Source organism: Chlamydotis macqueenii, chromosome 19 (genome assembly GCF_036417535.1).
Source record: "Chlamydotis macqueenii isolate bChlMac1 chromosome 19, bChlMac1.mat, whole genome shotgun sequence".
In the NCBI taxonomy this organism is placed as follows: domain Eukaryota; kingdom Metazoa; phylum Chordata; class Aves; order Otidiformes; family Otididae; genus Chlamydotis; species Chlamydotis macqueenii.
The window spans coordinates 9,534,371-9,555,297 of NC_141574.1; the positions used below are offsets into that span (position 1 = coordinate 9,534,371).

General features: G+C 56.3%; 1 pseudogene; it reads right to left on the reverse strand.

Annotated features, from left to right (window-relative positions):
• Positions 1–15,849: 15,849 nt before the first annotated feature.
• On the reverse strand, positions 15,850–20,717 carry LOC147598374 (ubiquitin carboxyl-terminal hydrolase 42-like; annotated as a pseudogene).
• Positions 20,718–20,927: the final 210 nt, after the last annotated feature.

Genomic DNA, 20,927 nt, shown 5'->3' on the forward strand with positions numbered 1-20,927 from the left:
CACAGTCGCCACACATCCGCACTTTTAGTGCCTCAGAACCCCGGACAGCTTGCAAAACACGGCTGTAACTGTCCCAGCGCAAGCTGTTCAGGAAAGCACAGAAATGCGATGTTCGCGTGCTTTTTAGCGCTGCTCGCAAGAAGCCTCCGGAGCAGGCACTTCTCGTGCAGCAACAACCGTGCCTGCTACGATCTTTCCTAGCCTCTTTTCCTCCGGGCAGCCGGCTTGAGCTGATGTGAAGTGTTGGTGGGCAAATCATCCAGAGAAGCGTCGCAATGCTTCTGGGCTGTTAGCAAGAGCTTTCCTTGCTGAGCCTTTTCACGTTGGAGATTAGCTGGACATTTGCCGGTTTAGTGCCTTGTTTCTTCTGCGCAGCTTGCACAAAGCTCATTGCGGCTTTCGCGGTTCGAGTTGTGCATCGCCGGAGCTCTGCGGGAAAGAGCGAGAGAAGAGCCGCGAAAGCTCCGAGTGCGGCCAGCTCGCGTGTAGCCGCGAATGTGCGCTGTTCGCCGGTTGCAGGGCGACTGCCTTCTGCGCGGCTGCTTCCAAGTTGACGGTAACTGCCAGCGTGCTAGCTGTGTAGGACAGTGAAGAGGCTGACGCGTGTGTGTCCGTAGAGCTGCTAGAAAGCGTACGTGACGAGCAGGAAGGGCTTTCAGAGCAGCCGGTTCTCGTCTTGCACAGTCGCCACACATCCGCACTTTTAGTGCCTCAGAACCCCGGACAGCTTGCAAAACACGGCTGTAACTGTCCCAGCGCAAGCTGTTCAGGAAAGCACAGAAATGCGATGTTCGCGTGCTTTTAGCGCTGCTCGCAAGAAGCCTCCGGAGCAGGCACTTCTCGTGCAGCAACAACCGTGCCTGCTACGATCTTTCCTAGCCTCTTTTCCTCCGGGCAGCCGGCTTGAGCTGATGTGAAGTGTTGGTGGGCAAATCATCCAGAGAAGTGTCGCAATGCTTCTGGGCTGTTAGCAAGAGCGAGTGAAGAGCAGCAAGAGCTTTCCTTGCTGACCCTTTTCATGTGGGAGATTAGCTGGACATTTGCCGGTTTAGTGACTTGTTTCTTCTGCGCAGCTTGCACAAAGCTCATTGCGGCTTTCGCGGTTCGAGTTGTGCATCGCCGGAGCTCTGCGGGAAAGAGCGAGAGAAGAGCCGCGAAAGCTCCGAGTGCGGCCAGCTCGCGTGTAGCCGCGAATGTGCGCTGTTCGCCGGTTGCAGGGCGAGTGCCTTCTGCGCGGCTGCTTCCAAGTTGACGGTAACTGCCAGCGTGCTAGCTGTGTAGGACAGTGAAGAGGCTGACGCGTGTGTGTCCGTAGAGCTGCTAGAAAGCGTACGTGACGAGCAGGAAGGGCTTTCAGAGCAGCCGGTTCTCGTCTTGCACAGTCGCCACACATCCGCACTTTTAGTGCCTCAGAACCCCGGACAGCTTGCAAAACACGGCTGTAACTGTCCCAGCGCAAGCTGTTCAGGAAAGCACAGAAACGCGATGTTCGCGTGCTTTTAGCGCTGCTCGCAAGAAGCCTCCGGAGCAGGCACTTCTCGTGCAGCAACAACCGTGCCTGCTACGATCTTTCCTAGCCTCTTTTCCTCCGGGCAGCCGGCTTGAGCTGATGTGAAGTGTTGGTGGGCAAATCATCCAGAGAAGCGTCGCAATGCTTCTGGGCTGTTAGCAAGAGCTTTCCTTGCTGACCCTTTTCACGTTGGAGATTAGCTGGACATTTGCCGGTTTAGTGCCTTGTTTCTTCTGCGCAGCTTGCACAAAGCTCATTGCGGCTTTCGCGGTTCGAGTTGTGCATCGCCGGAGCTCTGCGGGAAAGAGCGAGAGAAGAGCCGCGAAAGCTCCGAGTGCGGCCAGCTCGCGTGTAGCCGCGAATGTGCGCTGTTCGCCGGTTGCAGGGCGACTGCCTTCTGCGCGGCTGCTTCCAAGTTGACGGTAACTGCCAGCGTGCTAGCTGTGTAGGACAGTGAAGAGGCTGACGCGTGTGTGTCCGTAGAGCTGCTAGAAAGCGTACGTGACGAGCAGGAAGGGCTTTCAGAGCAGCCGGTTCTCGTCTTGCACAGTCGCCACACATCCGCACTTTTAGTGCCTCAGAACCCCGGACAGCTTGCAAAACACGGCTGTAACTGTCCCAGCGCAAGCTGTTCAGGAAAGCACAGAAATGCGATGTTCGCGTGCTTTTTAGCGCTGCTCGCAAGAAGCCTCCGGAGCAGGCACTTCTCGTGCAGCAACAACCGTGCCTGCTACGATCTTTCCTAGCCTCTTTTCCTCCGGGCAGCCGGCTTGAGCTGATGTGAAGTGTTGGTGGGCAAATCATCCAGAGAAGCGTCGCAATGCTTCTGGGCTGTTAGCAAGAGCTTTCCTTGCTGAGCCTTTTCACGTTGGAGATTAGCTGGACATTTGCCGGTTTAGTGCCTTGTTTCTTCTGCGCAGCTTGCACAAAGCTCATTGCGGCTTTCGCGGTTCGAGTTGTGCATCGCCGGAGCTCTGCGGGAAAGAGCGAGAGAAGAGCCGCGAAAGCTCCGAGTGCGGCCAGCTCGCGTGTAGCCGCGAATGTGCGCTGTTCGCCGGTTGCAGGGCGACTGCCTTCTGCGCGGCTGCTTCCAAGTTGACGGTAACTGCCAGCGTGCTAGCTGTGTAGGACAGTGAAGAGGCTGACGCGTGTGTGTCCGTAGAGCTGCTAGAAAGCGTACGTGACGAGCAGGAAGGGCTTTCAGAGCAGCCGGTTCTCGTCTTGCACAGTCGCCACACATCCGCACTTTTAGTGCCTCAGAACCCCGGACAGCTTGCAAAACACGGCTGTAACTGTCCCAGCGCAAGCTGTTCAGGAAAGCACAGAAACGCGATGTTCGCGTGCTTTTAGCGCTGCTCGCAAGAAGCCTCCGGAGCAGGCACTTCTCGTGCAGCAACAACCGTGCCTGCTACGATCTTTCCTAGCCTCTTTTCCTCCGGGCAGCCGGCTTGAGCTGATGTGAAGTGTTGGTGGGCAAATCATCCAGAGAAGCGTCGCAATGCTTCTGGGCTGTTAGCAAGAGCTTTCCTTGCTGAGCCTTTTCACGTTGGAGATTAGCTGGACATTTGCCGGTTTAGTGCCTTGTTTCTTCTGCGCAGCTTGCACAAAGCTCATTGCGGCTTTCGCGGTTCGAGTTGTGCATCGCCGGAGCTCTGCGGGAAAGAGCGAGAGAAGAGCCGCGAAAGCTCCGAGTGCGGCCAGCTCGCGTGTAGCCGCGAATGTGCGCTGTTCGCCGGTTGCAGGGCGAGTGCCTTCTGCGCGGCTGCTTCCAAGTTGACGGTAACTGCCAGCGTGCTAGCTGTGTAGGACAGTGAAGAGGCTGACGCGTGTGTGTCCGTAGAGCTGCTAGAAAGCGTACGTGACGAGCAGGAAGGGCTTTCAGAGCAGCCGGTTCTCGTCTTGCACAGTCGCCACACATCCGCACTTTTAGTGCCTCAGAACCCCGGACAGCTTGCAAAACACGGCTGTAACTGTCCCAGCGCAAGCTGTTCAGGAAAGCACAGAAACGCGATGTTCGCGTGCTTTTTAGCGCTGCTCGCAAGAAGCCTCCGGAGCAGGCACTTCTCGTGCAGCAACAACCGTGCCTGCTACGATCTTTCCTAGCCTCTTTTCCTCCGGGCAGCCGGCTTGAGCTGATGTGAAGTGTTGGTGGGCAAATCATCCAGAGAAGCGTCGCAATGCTTCTGGGCTGTTAGCAAGAGCTTTCCTTGCTGAGCCTTTTCACGTTGGAGATTAGCTGGACATTTGCCGGTTTAGTGCCTTGTTTCTTCTGCGCAGCTTGCACAAAGCTCATTGCGGCTTTCGCGGTTCGAGTTGTGCATCGCCGGAGCTCTGCGGGAAAGAGCGAGAGAAGAGCCGCGAAAGCTCCGAGTGCGGCCAGCTCGCGTGTAGCCGCGAATGTGCGCTGTTCGCCGGTTGCAGGGCGAGTGCCTTCTGCGCGGCTGCTTCCAAGTTGACGGTAACTGCCAGCGTGCTAGCTGTGTAGGACAGTGAAGAGGCTGACGCGTGTGTGTCCGTAGAGCTGCTAGAAAGCGTACGTGACGAGCAGGAAGGGCTTTCAGAGCAGCCGGTTCTCGTCTTGCACAGTCGCCACACATCCGCACTTTTAGTGCCTCAGAACCCCGGACAGCTTGCAAAACACGGCTGTAACTGTCCCAGCGCAAGCTGTTCAGGAAAGCACAGAAACGCGATGTTCGCGTGCTTTTTAGCGCTTTTCGCAAGAAGCCTCCGGAGCAGGCACTTCTCGTGCAGCAACAACCGTGCCTGCTACGATCTTTCCTAGCCTCTTTTCCTCCGGGCAGCCGGCTTGAGCTGATGTGAAGTGTTGGTGGGCAAATCATCCAGAGAAGCGTCGCAATGCTTCTGGGCTGTTAGCAAGAGCTTTCCTTGCTGAGCCTTTTCACGTTGGAGATTAGCTGGACATTTGCCGGTTTAGTGCCTTGTTTCTTCTGCGCAGCTTGCACAAAGCTCATTGCGGCTTTCGCGGTTCGAGTTGTGCATCGCCGGAGCTCTGCGGGAAAGAGCGAGAGAAGAGCCGCGAAAGCTCCGAGTGCGGCCAGCTCGCGTGTAGCCGCGAATGTGCGCTGTTCGCCGGTTGCAGGGCGAGTGCCTTCTGCGCGGCTGCTTCCAAGTTGACGGTAAGTGCCAGCGTGCTAGCTGTGTAGGACAGTGAAGAGGCTGACGCGTGTGTGTCCGTAGAGCTGCTAGAAAGCGTACGTGACGAGCAGGAAGGGCTTTCAGAGCAGCCGGTTCTCGTCTTGCACAGTCGCCACACATCCGCACTTTTAGTGCCTCAGAACCCCGGACAGCTTGCAAAACACGGCTGTAACTGTCCCAGCGCAAGCTGTTCAGGAAAGCACAGAAACGCGATGTTCGCGTGCTTTTAGCGCTGCTCGCAAGAAGCCTCCGGAGCAGGCACTTCTCGTGCAGCAACAACCGTGCCTGCTACGATCTTTCCTAGCCTCTTTTCCTCCGGGCAGCCGGCTTGAGCTGATGTGAAGTGTTGGTGGGCAAATCATCCAGAGAAGCGTCGCAATGCTTCTGGGCTGTTAGCAAGAGCTTTCCTTGCTGAGCCTTTTCACGTTGGAGATTAGCTGGACATTTGCCGGTTTAGTGCCTTGTTTCTTCTGCGCAGCTTGCACAAAGCTCATTGCGGCTTTCGCGGTTCGAGTTGTGCATCGCCGGAGCTCTGCGGGAAAGAGCGAGAGAAGAGCCGCGAAAGCTCCGAGTGCGGCCAGCTCGCGTGTAGCCGCGAATGTGCGCTGTTCGCCGGTTGCAGGGCGACTGCCTTCTGCGCGGCTGCTTCCAAGTTGACGGTAACTGCCAGCGTGCTAGCTGTGTAGGACAGTGAAGAGGCTGACGCGTGTGTGTCCGTAGAGCTGCTAGAAAGCGTACGTGACGAGCAGGAAGGGCTTTCAGAGCAGCCGGTTCTCGTCTTGCACAGTCGCCACACATCCGCACTTTTAGTGCCTCAGAACCCCGGACAGCTTGCAAAACACGGCTGTAACTGTCCCAGCGCAAGCTGTTCAGGAAAGCACAGAAATGCGATGTTCGCGTGCTTTTTAGCGCTGCTCGCAAGAAGCCTCCGGAGCAGGCACTTCTCGTGCAGCAACAACCGTGCCTGCTACGATCTTTCCTAGCCTCTTTTCCTCCGGGCAGCCGGCTTGAGCTGATGTGAAGTGTTGGTGGGCAAATCATCCAGAGAAGCGTCGCAATGCTTCTGGGCTGTTAGCAAGAGCTTTCCTTGCTGAGCCTTTTCACGTTGGAGATTAGCTGGACATTTGCCGGTTTAGTGCCTTGTTTCTTCTGCGCAGCTTGCACAAAGCTCATTGCGGCTTTCGCGGTTCGAGTTGTGCATCGCCGGAGCTCTGCGGGAAAGAGCGAGAGAAGAGCCGCGAAAGCTCCGAGTGCGGCCAGCTCGCGTGTAGCCGCGAATGTGCGCTGTTCGCCGGTTGCAGGGCGACTGCCTTCTGCGCGGCTGCTTCCAAGTTGACGGTAACTGCCAGCGTGCTAGCTGTGTAGGACAGTGAAGAGGCTGACGCGTGTGTGTCCGTAGAGCTGCTAGAAAGCGTACGTGACGAGCAGGAAGGGCTTTCAGAGCAGCCGGTTCTCGTCTTGCACAGTCGCCACACATCCGCACTTTTAGTGCCTCAGAACCCCGGACAGCTTGCAAAACACGGCTGTAACTGTCCCAGCGCAAGCTGTTCAGGAAAGCACAGAAACGCGATGTTCGCGTGCTTTTAGCGCTGCTCGCAAGAAGCCTCCGGAGCAGGCACTTCTCGTGCAGCAACAACCGTGCCTGCTACGATCTTTCCTAGCCTCTTTTCCTCCGGGCAGCCGGCTTGAGCTGATGTGAAGTGTTGGTGGGCAAATCATCCAGAGAAGCGTCGCAATGCTTCTGGGCTGTTAGCAAGAGCTTTCCTTGCTGAGCCTTTTCACGTTGGAGATTAGCTGGACATTTGCCGGTTTAGTGCCTTGTTTCTTCTGCGCAGCTTGCACAAAGCTCATTGCGGCTTTCGCGGTTCGAGTTGTGCATCGCCGGAGCTCTGCGGGAAAGAGCGAGAGAAGAGCCGCGAAAGCTCCGAGTGCGGCCAGCTCGCGTGTAGCCGCGAATGTGCGCTGTTCGCCGGTTGCAGGGCGACTGCCTTCTGCGCGGCTGCTTCCAAGTTGACGGTAACTGCCAGCGTGCTAGCTGTGTAGGACAGTGAAGAGGCTGACGCGTGTGTGTCCGTAGAGCTGCTAGAAAGCGTACGTGACGAGCAGGAAGGGCTTTCAGAGCAGCCGGTTCTCGTCTTGCACAGTCGCCACACATCCGCACTTTTAGTGCCTCAGAACCCCGGACAGCTTGCAAAACACGGCTGTAACTGTCCCAGCGCAAGCTGTTCAGGAAAGCACAGAAACGCGATGTTCGCGTGCTTTTTAGCGCTGCTCGCAAGAAGCCTCCGGAGCAGGCACTTCTCGTGCAGCAACAACCGTGCCTGCTACGATCTTTCCTAGCCTCTTTTCCTCCGGGCAGCCGGCTTGAGCTGATGTGAAGTGTTGGTGGGCAAATCATCCAGAGAAGCGTCGCAATGCTTCTGGGCTGTTAGCAAGAGCTTTCCTTGCTGAGCCTTTTCACGTTGGAGATTAGCTGGACATTTGCCGGTTTAGTGCCTTGTTTCTTCTGCGCAGCTTGCACAAAGCTCATTGCGGCTTTCGCGGTTCGAGTTGTGCATCGCCGGAGCTCTGCGGGAAAGAGCGAGAGAAGAGCCGCGAAAGCTCCGAGTGCGGCCAGCTCGCGTGTAGCCGCGAATGTGCGCTGTTCGCCGGTTGCAGGGCGAGTGCCTTCTGCGCGGCTGCTTCCAAGTTGACGGTAACTGCCAGCGTGCTAGCTGTGTAGGACAGTGAAGAGGCTGACGCGTGTGTGTCCGTAGAGCTGCTAGAAAGCGTACGTGACGAGCAGGAAGGGCTTTCAGAGCAGCCGGTTCTCGTCTTGCACAGTCGCCACACATCCGCACTTTTAGTGCCTCAGAACCCCGGACAGCTTGCAAAACACGGCTGTAACTGTCCCAGCGCAAGCTGTTCAGGAAAGCACAGAAACGCGATGTTCGCGTGCTTTTTAGCGCTTTTCGCAAGAAGCCTCCGGAGCAGGCACTTCTCGTGCAGCAACAACCGTGCCTGCTACGATCTTTCCTAGCCTCTTTTCCTCCGGGCAGCCGGCTTGAGCTGATGTGAAGTGTTGGTGGGCAAATCATCCAGAGAAGCGTCGCAATGCTTCTGGGCTGTTAGCAAGAGCTTTCCTTGCTGAGCCTTTTCACGTTGGAGATTAGCTGGACATTTGCCGGTTTAGTGCCTTGTTTCTTCTGCGCAGCTTGCACAAAGCTCATTGCGGCTTTCGCGGTTCGAGTTGTGCATCGCCGGAGCTCTGCGGGAAAGAGCGAGAGAAGAGCCGCGAAAGCTCCGAGTGCGGCCAGCTCGCGTGTAGCCGCGAATGTGCGCTGTTCGCCGGTTGCAGGGCGACTGCCTTCTGCGCGGCTGCTTCCAAGTTGACGGTAACTGCCAGCGTGCTAGCTGTGTAGGACAGTGAAGAGGCTGACGCGTGTGTGTCCGTAGAGCTGCTAGAAAGCGTACGTGACGAGCAGGAAGGGCTTTCAGAGCAGCCGGTTCTCGTCTTGCACAGTCGCCACACATCCGCACTTTTAGTGCCTCAGAACCCCGGACAGCTTGCAAAACACGGCTGTAACTGTCCCAGCGCAAGCTGTTCAGGAAAGCACAGAAACGCGATGTTCGCGTGCTTTTTAGCGCTGCTCGCAAGAAGCCTCCGGAGCAGGCACTTCTCGTGCAGCAACAACCGTGCCTGCTACGATCTTTCCTAGCCTCTTTTCCTCCGGGCAGCCGGCTTGAGCTGATGTGAAGTGTTGGTGGGCAAATCATCCAGAGAAGCGTCGCAATGCTTCTGGGCTGTTAGCAAGAGCTTTCCTTGCTGAGCCTTTTCACGTTGGAGATTAGCTGGACATTTGCCGGTTTAGTGCCTTGTTTCTTCTGCGCAGCTTGCACAAAGCTCATTGCGGCTTTCGCGGTTCGAGTTGTGCATCGCCGGAGCTCTGCGGGAAAGAGCGAGAGAAGAGCCGCGAAAGCTCCGAGTGCGGCCAGCTCGCGTGTAGCCGCGAATGTGCGCTGTTCGCCGGTTGCAGGGCGAGTGCCTTCTGCGCGGCTGCTTCCAAGTTGACGGTAACTGCCAGCGTGCTAGCTGTGTAGGACAGTGAAGAGGCTGACGCGTGTGTGTCCGTAGAGCTGCTAGAAAGCGTACGTGACGAGCAGGAAGGGCTTTCAGAGCAGCCGGTTCTCGTCTTGCACAGTCGCCACACATCCGCACTTTTAGTGCCTCAGAACCCCGGACAGCTTGCAAAACACGGCTGTAACTGTCCCAGCGCAAGCTGTTCAGGAAAGCACAGAAACGCGATGTTCGCGTGCTTTTTAGCGCTGCTCGCAAGAAGCCTCCGGAGCAGGCACTTCTCGTGCAGCAACAACCGTGCCTGCTACGATCTTTCCTAGCCTCTTTTCCTCCGGGCAGCCGGCTTGAGCTGATGTGAAGTGTTGGTGGGCAAATCATCCAGAGAAGCGTCGCAATGCTTCTGGGCTGTTAGCAAGAGCTTTCCTTGCTGAGCCTTTTCACGTTGGAGATTAGCTGGACATTTGCCGGTTTAGTGCCTTGTTTCTTCTGCGCAGCTTGCACAAAGCTCATTGCGGCTTTCGCGGTTCGAGTTGTGCATCGCCGGAGCTCTGCGGGAAAGAGCGAGAGAAGAGCCGCGAAAGCTCCGAGTGCGGCCAGCTCGCGTGTAGCCGCGAATGTGCGCTGTTCGCCGGTTGCAGGGCGACTGCCTTCTGCGCGGCTGCTTCCAAGTTGACGGTAACTGCCAGCGTGCTAGCTGTGTAGGACAGTGAAGAGGCTGACGCGTGTGTGTCCGTAGAGCTGCTAGAAAGCGTACGTGACGAGCAGGAAGGGCTTTCAGAGCAGCCGGTTCTCGTCTTGCACAGTCGCCACACATCCGCACTTTTAGTGCCTCAGAACCCCGGACAGCTTGCAAAACACGGCTGTAACTGTCCCAGCGCAAGCTGTTCAGGAAAGCACAGAAACGCGATGTTCGCGTGCTTTTTAGCGCTGCTCGCAAGAAGCCTCCGGAGCAGGCACTTCTCGTGCAGCAACAACCGTGCCTGCTACGATCTTTCCTAGCCTCTTTTCCTCCGGGCAGCCGGCTTGAGCTGATGTGAAGTGTTGGTGGGCAAATCATCCAGAGAAGCGTCGCAATGCTTCTGGGCTGTTAGCAAGAGCTTTCCTTGCTGAGCCTTTTCACGTTGGAGATTAGCTGGACATTTGCCGGTTTAGTGCCTTGTTTCTTCTGCGCAGCTTGCACAAAGCTCATTGCGGCTTTCGCGGTTCGAGTTGTGCATCGCCGGAGCTCTGCGGGAAAGAGCGAGAGAAGAGCCGCGAAAGCTCCGAGTGCGGCCAGCTCGCGTGTAGCCGCGAATGTGCGCTGTTCGCCGGTTGCAGGGCGACTGCCTTCTGCGCGGCTGCTTCCAAGTTGACGGTAACTGCCAGCGTGCTAGCTGTGTAGGACAGTGAAGAGGCTGACGCGTGTGTGTCCGTAGAGCTGCTAGAAAGCGTACGTGACGAGCAGGAAGGGCTTTCAGAGCAGCCGGTTCTCGTCTTGCACAGTCGCCACACATCCGCACTTTTAGTGCCTCAGAACCCCGGACAGCTTGCAAAACACGGCTGTAACTGTCCCAGCGCAAGCTGTTCAGGAAAGCACAGAAATGCGATGTTCGCGTGCTTTTAGCGCTTTTCGCAAGAAGCCTCCGGAGCAGGCACTTCTCGTGCGGCAACAAGCGTGCCTGCTACGATCTTTCCTAGCCTCTTTTCCTCCGGGCAGCCGGCTTTAGCTGATGTGAAGTGTTGGTGGGCAAATCATCCAGAGAAGTGTCGCAATGCTTCTGGGCTTTTACCAAGAGCGAGTGAAGAGCAGCAAGAGCTTTCCTTGCTGACCCTTTTCACGTGGGAGATTAGCTGGACATTTGCCGGTTTAGTGACTTGTTTCTTCTGCGCAGCTTGCACAAAGCTTATTGCGGCTTTCGCGGTTCGAGTTGTGCATCGCCGGAGCTCTGCGGGAAAGAGCGAGAGAAGAGCCGCGAAAGCTCCGAGTGCGGCCAGCTCGCGTGTAGCCGCGATGATGCGCTGTTCGCCGGTTGGAGGGCGATTCCTTCTGCGCGGCTGGTTCCAAGTTGACGGTAACTGCCAGCGTGCTAGCTGTGTAGGACAGTGAAGAGGCTGACGTGTGTGTGTCCGTAGAGCTGCTAGAAAGCGTACGTGAAGAGCAGGAAGGGCTTTCAGAGCAGCCGGTTCTCGTCTTGCACAGTCGCCACACATCCGCACTTTTAGTGCCTCAGAACCCCGGACAGCTTGCAAAACACGGCTGTAACTGTCCCAGCGCAAGCTGTTCAGGAAAGCACAGAAATGCGATGTTCGCGTGCTTTTAGCGCTTTTCGCAAGAAGCCTCCGGAGCAGGCACTTCTCGTGCGGCAACAAGCGTGCCTGCTACGATCTTTCCTAGCCTCTTTTCCTCCGGGCAGCCGGCTTGAGCTGATGTGAAGTGTTGGTGGGCAAATCATCCAGAGAAGTGTCGCAATGCTTCTGGGCTGTTAGCAAGAGCGAGTGAAGAGCAGCAAGAGCTTTCCTTGCTGACCCTTTTCATGTGGGAGATTAGCTGGACATTTGCCGGTTTAGTGACTTGTTTCTTCTGCGCAGCTTGCACAAAGCTTATTGCGGCTTTCGCGGTTCGAGTTGTGCATCGCCGGAGCTCTGCGGTAAAGCGCGAGAGAAGAGCCGCGAAAGCTCCGAGTGCGGCCAGCTCGCGTGTAGCCGCGATGATGCGCTGTTCGCCGGTTGGAGGGCGATTCCTTCTGCGCGGCTGGTTCCAAGTTGACGGTAACTGCCAGCGTGCTAGCTGTGTAGGACAGTGAAGAGGCTGACGTGTGTGTGTCCGTAGAGCTGCTAGAAAGCGTACGTGAAGAGCAGGAAGGGCTTTCAGAGCAGCCGGTTCTCGTCTTGCACAGTCGCCACACATCCGCACTTTTAGTGCCTCAGAACCCCGGACAGCTTGCAAAACACGGCTGTAACTGTCCCAGCGCAAGCTGTTCAGGAAAGCACAGAAATGCGATGTTCGCGTGCTTTTAGCGCTTTTCGCAAGAAGCCTCCGGAGCAGGCACTTCTCGTGCGGCAACAACCGTGCCTGCTACGATCTTTCCTAGCCTCTTTTCCTCCGGGCAGCCGGCTTGAGCTGATGTGAAGTGTTGGTGGGCAAATCATCCAGAGAAGTGTCGCAATGCTTCTGGGCTGTTAGCAAGAGCGAGTGAAGAGCAGCAAGAGCTTTCCTTGCTGACCCTTTTCATGTGGGAGATTAGCTGGACATTTGCCGGTTTAGTGACTTGTTTCTTCTGCGCAGCTTGCACAAAGCTTATTGCGGCTTTCGCGGTTCGAGTTGTGCATCGCCGGAGCTCTGCGGGAAAGAGCGAGAGAAGAGCCGCGAAAGCTCCGAGTGCGGCCAGCTCGCGTGTAGCCGCGATGATGCGCTGTTCGCCGGTTGGAGGGCGATTCCTTCTGCGCGGCTGGTTCCAAGTTGACGGTACATGCCAGCGTGCTAGCTGTGTAGGACAGTGAAGAGGCTGACGTGTGTGTGTCCGTAGAGCTGCTAGAAAGCGTACGTGAAGAGCAGGAAGGGCTTTCAGAGCAGCCGGTTCTCGTCTTGCACAGTCGCCACACATCCGCACTTTTAGTGCCTCAGAACCCCGGACAGCTTGCAAAACACGGCTGTAACTGTCCCAGCGCAAGCTGTTCAGGAAAGCACAGAAATGCGATGTTCGCGTGCTTTTAGCGCTTTTTGCAAGAAGCCTCCGGAGCAGGCACTTCTCGTGCGGCAACAACCGTGCCTTCTACGATCTTCCGCCCTGCCTGAACACCGGACACTGCCGTGGCTTCCCCGTTGCAGGGAGCACGGAAGAGCCAGACTGCCGGGGGCCCTCTGTGACGCGACCTGAGATGCCTCATCGATCAGTTAAAGGACAGGGAGAGAGAACACGGAAAAAAGGGAGGCCCCGCAGCCACCGCTCCTGGGACAGCGACAGCCGCGCACACCCGCCGCCAACCCTGGGGGCGGATGGCAGACGCGGGGCCCTGCGTGACAGCGAGAGATGGCGGCGTTCTTGGAGAGGTCCGATGGCGGCCTGGACGCCAGCAGAGTCGGCCCGCCGCGGAGCCTTCCCCCGACGTGCCCCCAGAATCCCTCAGCAGGCACTGCCTGCAGGTCTGGATCGGTCACAAATCGGGGGAAGCGGGAGGTGCCGCCAGCCACCCGCTCCGGGCAATGGTTCCCTTTTCCAACGAGGCCGGCGGGACGGTGGGAAGGTTGCAGCGGGCACCTCCCTCCCGCGATGCTCTAGCGTTCGACAGTGCCGGCGACCATTACCCGGCCACCGGTTTTTGCTAACCCCCGCTGGGAGAGCTGCTTAACCCGGAGTAGAGAAGTGGAGGGTGGGAAAAAAGGAAAAAAAAGTTCCACACAGAAAACCAGGTGGCACAGAGTCTCAAACCTGTGCCATTGCCCGGTATTGGGGAGACGGGGAAAGCCGCTGAAGGCTCGACACCCCGGGTCCATCTGCATTTAACTGCTGGCCACCACCATGCCTCTTTCCCGCTTGGCGGGCTCCAGCTTAGGGCCGGAGGAAAAGGAAGGCAAGGCACCGTCCCCCCTCTCGCCCGTGCCGCCGCCAGGCTTCTCCTGGTCCGGGGGAAGCTGCGGCAGGCTCCATGTTCCCCGGCCGTCCCGTCTGCCCGCGGCTGCTGGCCACGGGATCCGGCGGGCAGCTTAAGGCCGGAAAATGAGCGGAAAAACAAAAGGACCGGTTTCCAGCTGACATCCACCGCCGGCGCTACGCAGTCCCATTGCCGAGCCCTCAGGGCCAACTGGCAAAGCCGGGGCAGGCCAGACGCCACGGGCTGCCCGGGCTTGTCTCACGCCAGCAAAAAAGACAGCGAGGTGACGCCGCCTCGCCCGCACCGTCATTGGGCTCTTGGAGGGGAAGCTGCGGGCAGGCTCCACATGCTGCTGGGGCCATCTGCGTTTGGTCTCGATCTGCCCCGCTTCGCGGGCTTCCAGCTTAAGGCCAGAGCGAGAGGGAAAAAAAAAAAAAAGCGGGCGAGGTGCCGCCACCACCGCCCGTCCCCGTGAAGGGGACCTTGCCGGGGAGCCTGGGGGAAGCCACAGCAGGCCTTGCCCCCCCCGGACTTTTCAGCGTTCGAGTGCCGGTCAAGCGCTGCTGGCCACTGGTCTTTGCCCTGCCCCGTGGGGAAACACATGCCCCAGGGAAACTGGGGACGAGGTGCCACCACCTTGGCCCATGCTATGCAGTCCCTTCACCGAGCCCTCCAGACCCTGGCAAGCCGGGAGACCCTGCACCCCGCCGGCCGTCCACGCGGGGTTTACATGGGGGAAAACGGAGAACCAGCAGACAGCAGTGCCGCCACCTCGCCCGCTCCACATCATCAGGCTCTTGGGGGCTGGGGGAGCTGCGGACACGCTCCGCACGCCTCCTCGGCCGTCTGCCGCTGGCCCCAGCCTTCCAGCGCTAGAATGCCGGCTACTACAGCCACCGTGCTTCGCCCCTTCACTGCCTCAGCCACCTCGGTCTCGCACACCGTCTAACAGCCCTTGGTTGACACTGCCCTCCGGACGAGTCACCGCTCGCCCTATAATACAGACAGATGCGTCCCTGCCTCCGGGAAGCTCCGGGAGGCCCTTCTGTGCCCACCGGGGAGGCGCAACAGCGACGCCAGCTTTTACCATGACATAACTGGAGCGATGGCTGCAATGGGAAACGACTCCTGTGAGTAACAGCCTCACCTGCAGGCTTGGACTTTGTGAATCCCCTGATCTTCCTGCCGGTGAGGGGAGGCCTGGGCTCTCACTGGCAGCCTGGCAACAGCTGTGCCATTGGCCACAGCAGAGCCAATCAGCAGAGCCAGAGGGTGGCCTGTCAGTTACAGCCGGCCTGGGGCCCGAGGGGCAGAGGCTCAAGCAGGCTGAGGAGAAGGCAAGGTGAGCTGGGCCAGAGGCAGCTGAGGAGGCTCCAATCAGCAGCCCAAACCAGTTACCCCCAGTGTAGCACCAGTTCAGGACACCCCTGGTACGAGCAGCACAGACACTTTCCCCACCGTTCCTGGCTGCTGGGTGCAGCTGAGCCAGAGGCCGGGCAGGGGCCAACACTCTCCTGCCTTGGTTGCCACTTGGCTTGAGAAACAAGCCAGAACTTTGTTGACACCACCTCAAGGGAGGTGGGGAAAAAAACCCAAACAAAACGACGTAGTAGAAAGGCGAACAGCGGTTCCCGGATACAACATCCTGCTCAAGAACTACCTTCCTAGCTCCCCTCTCTGAGATAACAACCCTCCTAGCTCCCCTCTCCAAGGTCGCGTTCCCACAGCTGTGTGCAGCTTGTAATTGCCCAGAGAGGCCCTACTCGGACCACCACTGAAATGCCTCACACAACGGACCGCAGCTCCTCCAGGAGCCTCCTGCGGCCTGGGCTCCTCTCCACGGGCTGCAGCTTCCTGCTGGAGCTGTCAATGGCCGCCTGAGGTGGGGCAGCATTGGTGGCTGGATCCTCTTCTAGGCATCCCTTTTACAGAATCGCCAGCCTTGCATCCTCCATGGCTCAGAGCAGAATTTCTGCACGCTGATGAGACCCAGTACCGATCCCTGGCGGACACCACCAGTTACTGGCCTCATGCTACCCTTGGTGCCGCTGAGCAGCACCCTCTGGTCCTGGACATTTATCCGGTGTCAAGTCCCCCTCCCTGTCGGCTCATCCAGCCCATTTCCCTGAGGTTGACTTGAATTCCATATTTAGAATGAAGAGACTGCAAGATGGGCACAGGTAAGCACACTGGTTTCCAGATCCCAAGACATAAATCTCCCACATTGGGTATTTCCAGCAACTGCCACAAAAGCTACAGGGAAGAAAACACCTCAGAAATTACATACGCAATGCCAACAAGTGGTTTTAATTCTGGCTTTTGCTTTTCTACCTGTTGGTACCAAATGGGTGTTATTTTTGCAAGTTGATCCCAAAAGTGGAACATGGATAGTCCGTAGTGTCCACAAAGTGGCTGTGGAGATCACAGCCCTGCCGCGGGGATCTGCTGTACTCTCTCTTGCCTCAGCTGAGTTTGCTCCTGAGCAGCCCTTGGGGTCAGGACCCGACTTGGAGCTGGCGTTGAAGCGCCCTGGAGCTGCATCCTCCCTTGAGGTTCAGGGACAATGGGGAGGACTTGTTGTGCAGCTCCTCCTCCTCCTGGCTGATGGCTGGTAGTCCGTGTGCTGCACGAACCGGCTGCGGAGATCATAGCCCCGCCGCAGGGATCTGCTCCGCCTTCTCTGCTTCAGCTGAGTGCTCTCCTTGGCAGCCCTGGGTGCAGGAGCCCACTTTGAGCTGGCTTTGGAGGGTCCTGGTGCTGTATCATCCCCTGGGGCTTGGGCACAGTGTGGAGGACTTGTTCTCCACTTCCTCTTCCTCCTGCTCACTAACGGGTTGTAGTCTGTGCACTCCACACACCGGCTGTGGAGATCATAGCCCCACTGCAGGGATGTGCCCCACTGACTCTGCATTGGCAGGGTTTGCTCCCAAGCAACACCGTCCATGGGGGCCAACCGGAAGCTGCCGTTGGACAGTCCTGGAGCTGTGTCATGCCTGCGAGCACGGAGATGGCTAGGAGGACTATTTCTTCTCCTCCCTGCTGAATGCTCGTAGTCCATGCTGACCAGCAACCTGTTGTAGAGATCCCTGACCCATTGCAGTGATCTGCTCCAGGCCCTCTCCCTGGCCCTGTTCCTCTGGCAGCAAGAAGAAGGGCTCAAAGCATGCTCCTCTTTCTTGCCGTCTTCTTGCACAGTGTGCAGCACACGGTCCCATGGCTGGCAATGGACCAGGAGGCCATGTTGAGCCTGTGTGGCCAGGTGGGGGCATGGCCAGCCTGCAGATGTCTCCTGTGCAGCTGCCCAGCTTAGCTGGCTGGTGCTGGCTGTTGCGGAGGAGCTGCTGTCCTCTGGAGAGTCCTCCATGCCCACCACCATGTCCTGCAAAGAGAGCAGTGAAAACATCCTGCTTTTTCCTCCTGAGAGGACCAGAACAGTGGGTGTGAGGGGACAGCTAAGGGCCTCCCAAAAGCTCTCCTGGAGGGCTGCAAAGGCAGAAGGGCCAAAGGCGCACAAACGGGATGGATATAGGTGGGATGCTTTGAGAGGGAGCAGCGTTGCAACTGGGAAGAAAGTTGCAGTGTTGGAGGGCAACGAGAGCAATGCCAAGGACCCAGAAAGAAACTCAGTGTCCATCTGGTGCCCAGACCCACCTCCCTCAGACGTACCTTAGTCCTACCAGGCAGAGCCTGGGGTCCTACAGGTCCCGCCTGCTTGCTGCCGGCTGCCCATTGGCTGAGGAAGGAACGGGCATGTGATGGGGCCGGTGAGGAAGAAGCCCTTTCTTCAATTTTCAAATCAGAGCACCTGCAGGGAAAAAAGTTATCTGCATTTAGGGCCTTTCTTACAGTCTCCTCCGGGGTTCAGTCATTTTCTTGGGGTGGTTTCTATGACAAAGAGAAGACATAACCAAGACTACAAATAAAAATTTGATTGAGGACTTCCCACCAGGTCCGCCCCTGTCAGAGCAAGACCTCAGCACTGAGCAATGCAGGTAGTCTTTGTCTCCTATGACAGAAACACTCAGGAAGATGAGGTGAAGAAGAAGAGCAACACCACGAAAAGGAAACGTATTGTGAGCACAGTTTGACGCTTGTCATTACCTGACGTAGAACAGTAAATAGGCTTGCTGCCTGAGAACTGTGTTGATGTTGTGAAGAACCACGTTCTCATCGTCCATCTTGTACCACAGCCCATTGCTGGCCTGCAAAGAAGGCATTGGTATCTGCAGGTGGCTTCCCCACAAAACCCCAGGCAGAAAAACTATAGAACCAAGAGTACGTCAAAACAAATCCAATCCAGCTGGTAAGGAGACCTTCTCCCCCAAAACCTGGGCTGCCGGTAACACTAGCGTGAGAGTTTGTCTTCCCCAGGACACATTTTTCCCTTGCTAGGAAGGAAGTCGCTCTTTACCTTTGTGTAGCAGAAATAGTGTCCTACATGGCAGCTGCCACCGCTATGCACCAGGACGGCATACAAGGAGTAGAGGAGTGGTTCTCCAGCTGTCTGAGATGTGTACGGCCGAAGATCCAAGTACTCGGGATACTCCACGAACTATGGAGGGACAAAGAGGGCTCACAAATGATCCTGAAATACCACATGAAATAGCCTTCCAAGACCAGGGGCCAGAGGGGTATAAATGCATCTTTGGGGCTCATGAACATGAGAGCTTCTGAAAGAGCCTGCTGCTTTGAGAGATCTCCTGCTCCAGGAAAAGAAGGTTGCACTCCAATTGCGTACACACCTTGCTGATCTTCCTGCCGGTGAAAGCTTCAAACCTCTTCAGACACACCATGAAAATCTTGGGCACGCGATGGATTGTAAACCTCCTGGAGGCGGCAACCATCTTGTCACACCTTGAAACCAAGCACAGAGCCAGCTGCTGAAATGCACCCTTTCCCCGCCCCAGAAGGCCAGACAAGCTCTCACATCTTCTCACACATCCTTACGTGATTTTAAGGCTATTCAGTACCATAAGGCCATATTAAAAACCGGCCGTGTCTCATTCTCGTGCATCCAACCAATGTGAAAAGATAACTTATGCTCGATGACATGGAGCACCTTCTCGTAGGCTCTAGTATTACTATGTCGTTAGTAATCATCTTACTGGCTACATTTAAAGCAGTTTTCACCATCCAGCTGCTCAGGTTTCACAAAGTCCTCCAGAGCTGCGGTGAGAGACGAGGCTGCCTGGAGGAGTGAGAAAGGAGAGCCTTGAGCTGCGGTAGGTGTTTGCGCCCTCACCCAAACACTTACTAGGAGCAGACAAGGAGAGCCAGGTAGCTGATGCTGAGGAGACCCACTGTCAACCCACAAGCAGCGTCCAGCAGGAGGCAGAAGGAGGGTATGGTGATGCACATTTTCCTCCATTCCCAGGGATTCCCAGGGCTATCAAGAGCTACCTCTTTGAGGCACCGCACGGTTCGGCTACCGATGGTGTGCAGGGTCATCAATAATGAAGACAACACAACCCATCAGCCTGGGAGTCAGACTGGGTGTTGAGGGAGGGCAAAGGGAACAAGGATGAGAGTGTGTCAAGGGTGCAGCGAGGACAATGCGTGCTTGTCCAGCTTAAAGCCAGCACCTCCAGGGAGACCACTGCCACGGCCGCACCAGAAGGACACCGTCCATTCCGCTTCCCCAACACCACCAAGCTCTCTTGTGTTTGCACTATACGTTTTTTAAGACAACTGCCTTGATTCTGGAAAGCTACAGGGGCCTTGGGACGTCTTGAATCACAGTTACAAACCCTCTTACTTTTATAGCCAAAGGCATATCCAGGAAGGCCTCGTACGAGTTGGAAACTGCTTTGCAGCTCAAGCACGTGACTGGAAGGCAAAACAAAACGCTCAGCGATAGAGGAGGTCGACTGACCGTGTTGGTAGGCACTCTTCATACCTGCTATGCCAGTCACATGATCAGCTGTTTGTCACAGGCAGACAGAAGGGCACAGACAATTGCAAGGAGAGCAATAGCTGTGGGAAAGTACCTCTGGATCTCAGAAAGCCCCCAAATATTTGATGAATGATGGTAGTTGATTGAGAAGAGATGTCCAAGCTGGAAACAAATGGAAAGGCAGACAGTTATCTCCTCCAAGAGTTTTGCTTTGTCTGAAAGCACTGGGTGTAAGCTTTTCCTTGATGGGAGGACATCAAGGAGTCCAAAGGGCTCACGAACACTGAAAAGGTAACTTGCTTCTGCTTACTTGCTGCTTCCAGTCAGGCAATCTCTCTGCATGGCATTGACAGTACAGTGTAAGAACTCGTGGGCATCTTCCTGCACTCCAAACCTGAAGTGTTCTCCTATTCCTAAGAAAGAAGAAGTTAGTATTTCTGTCCTACAAGAAGGGAAGAAAACATGTCAAAGCACCTGAAATTACTTACTTGTGAGAACACTGATGAGTGCCAAAGGCCTGATGGCACTGTCTGAGGAATGCAAGACGTTGGTAACGTGCTGTTCCATTCTGCACATCACGCAGAAGCCTTGCTGGTGACCTGAACAGGGAGGGCGGAAGTAAGCTTCTCAGGTTAGCAAAATGTCCATAGCGATGGGAAACCTAATGGAGATCATGAAGTTACAAGAAGAGTCTCCGCCCCTCTCCTCCCAGGGTGCCAATGTCCCAACAAGCCCGGGACATTTTTGTGCGTAGAAAACGTTCTGCAGAGGGATGCTAAACTGACAGAAGTTTTCTGTGCAATAAGCAAGGAGAGTATAACTTGCAGGAATAGGGACCAAGACCCAGGGCTAGGAAGAGGTGGCTCTCTGAAGATGAACACACCTAGATACGACAAGTGGCTTCTAGGCTTGAGTGTCCAAAGAACACCAAGTTGGGCGATGGCCAGAGAAGGGGCTGCTTTTCTCCTCCATCAGCTTCCAGATTGTGGGACTCCTTGGGAAGTGCCCAACAGATTTACAAGGAGATGTTCATAAAAGCACTCACACGACCGGCTGTGCTCCCGAGAGAGCAGGTAGTTGGCCAGAGGGGGTGTGTACGTCAGGCACTGCAGGACGGAGTTCAGGAAGCATGTATTGCCCAGGTTCTTGAGCCCTGCTCCAGCTCTCTGTCTTTGCTGCCAGCCCATGCAAATCTTCTCCGGAGGAAAGAGGATTCTTTGTGGAGGAGCCATTCCCTCCACAACAACTGCAGGGAAATGACATTTGAAAAGAGATGAGACGATATTGTTGCACGAAAGCATATGGTCAAAGTCGAATTCTGTACAGGAGCACGCAGGACAACCAGCTAGAACCTCCAACCCAGAAGCATGGTTGCTCTCAGGAAATGCCCCAGAATTCACGCTAGGCTGGTCAGCACATCAACATTCAGGGATCGGGCACCAGCTACGTCTGTTGCCTTTGGGGATTCATAAAGTCCAAGCCTGCGGGTGAGGCTGTTACTCACAGGAGTCGTTTCCCATTGCAGCCATCGCTCCTCTCAGGAACAGAGGGGAAAGCTCTGGAGGAGAAAGGACACGCTGCAGAAAGAGAAGATCAGCGCCAGTCCCGTCACCTGGTTGCAAAGAAATGATTGCACCTCAGGAAAATGATTTAAAACAGCAACCCACAGAACAGCAACCACCATCAAAAGTGTTTCAGTGGTACTTGGAACTGCAGCAGAGCTACAGGCTGACGGCCCT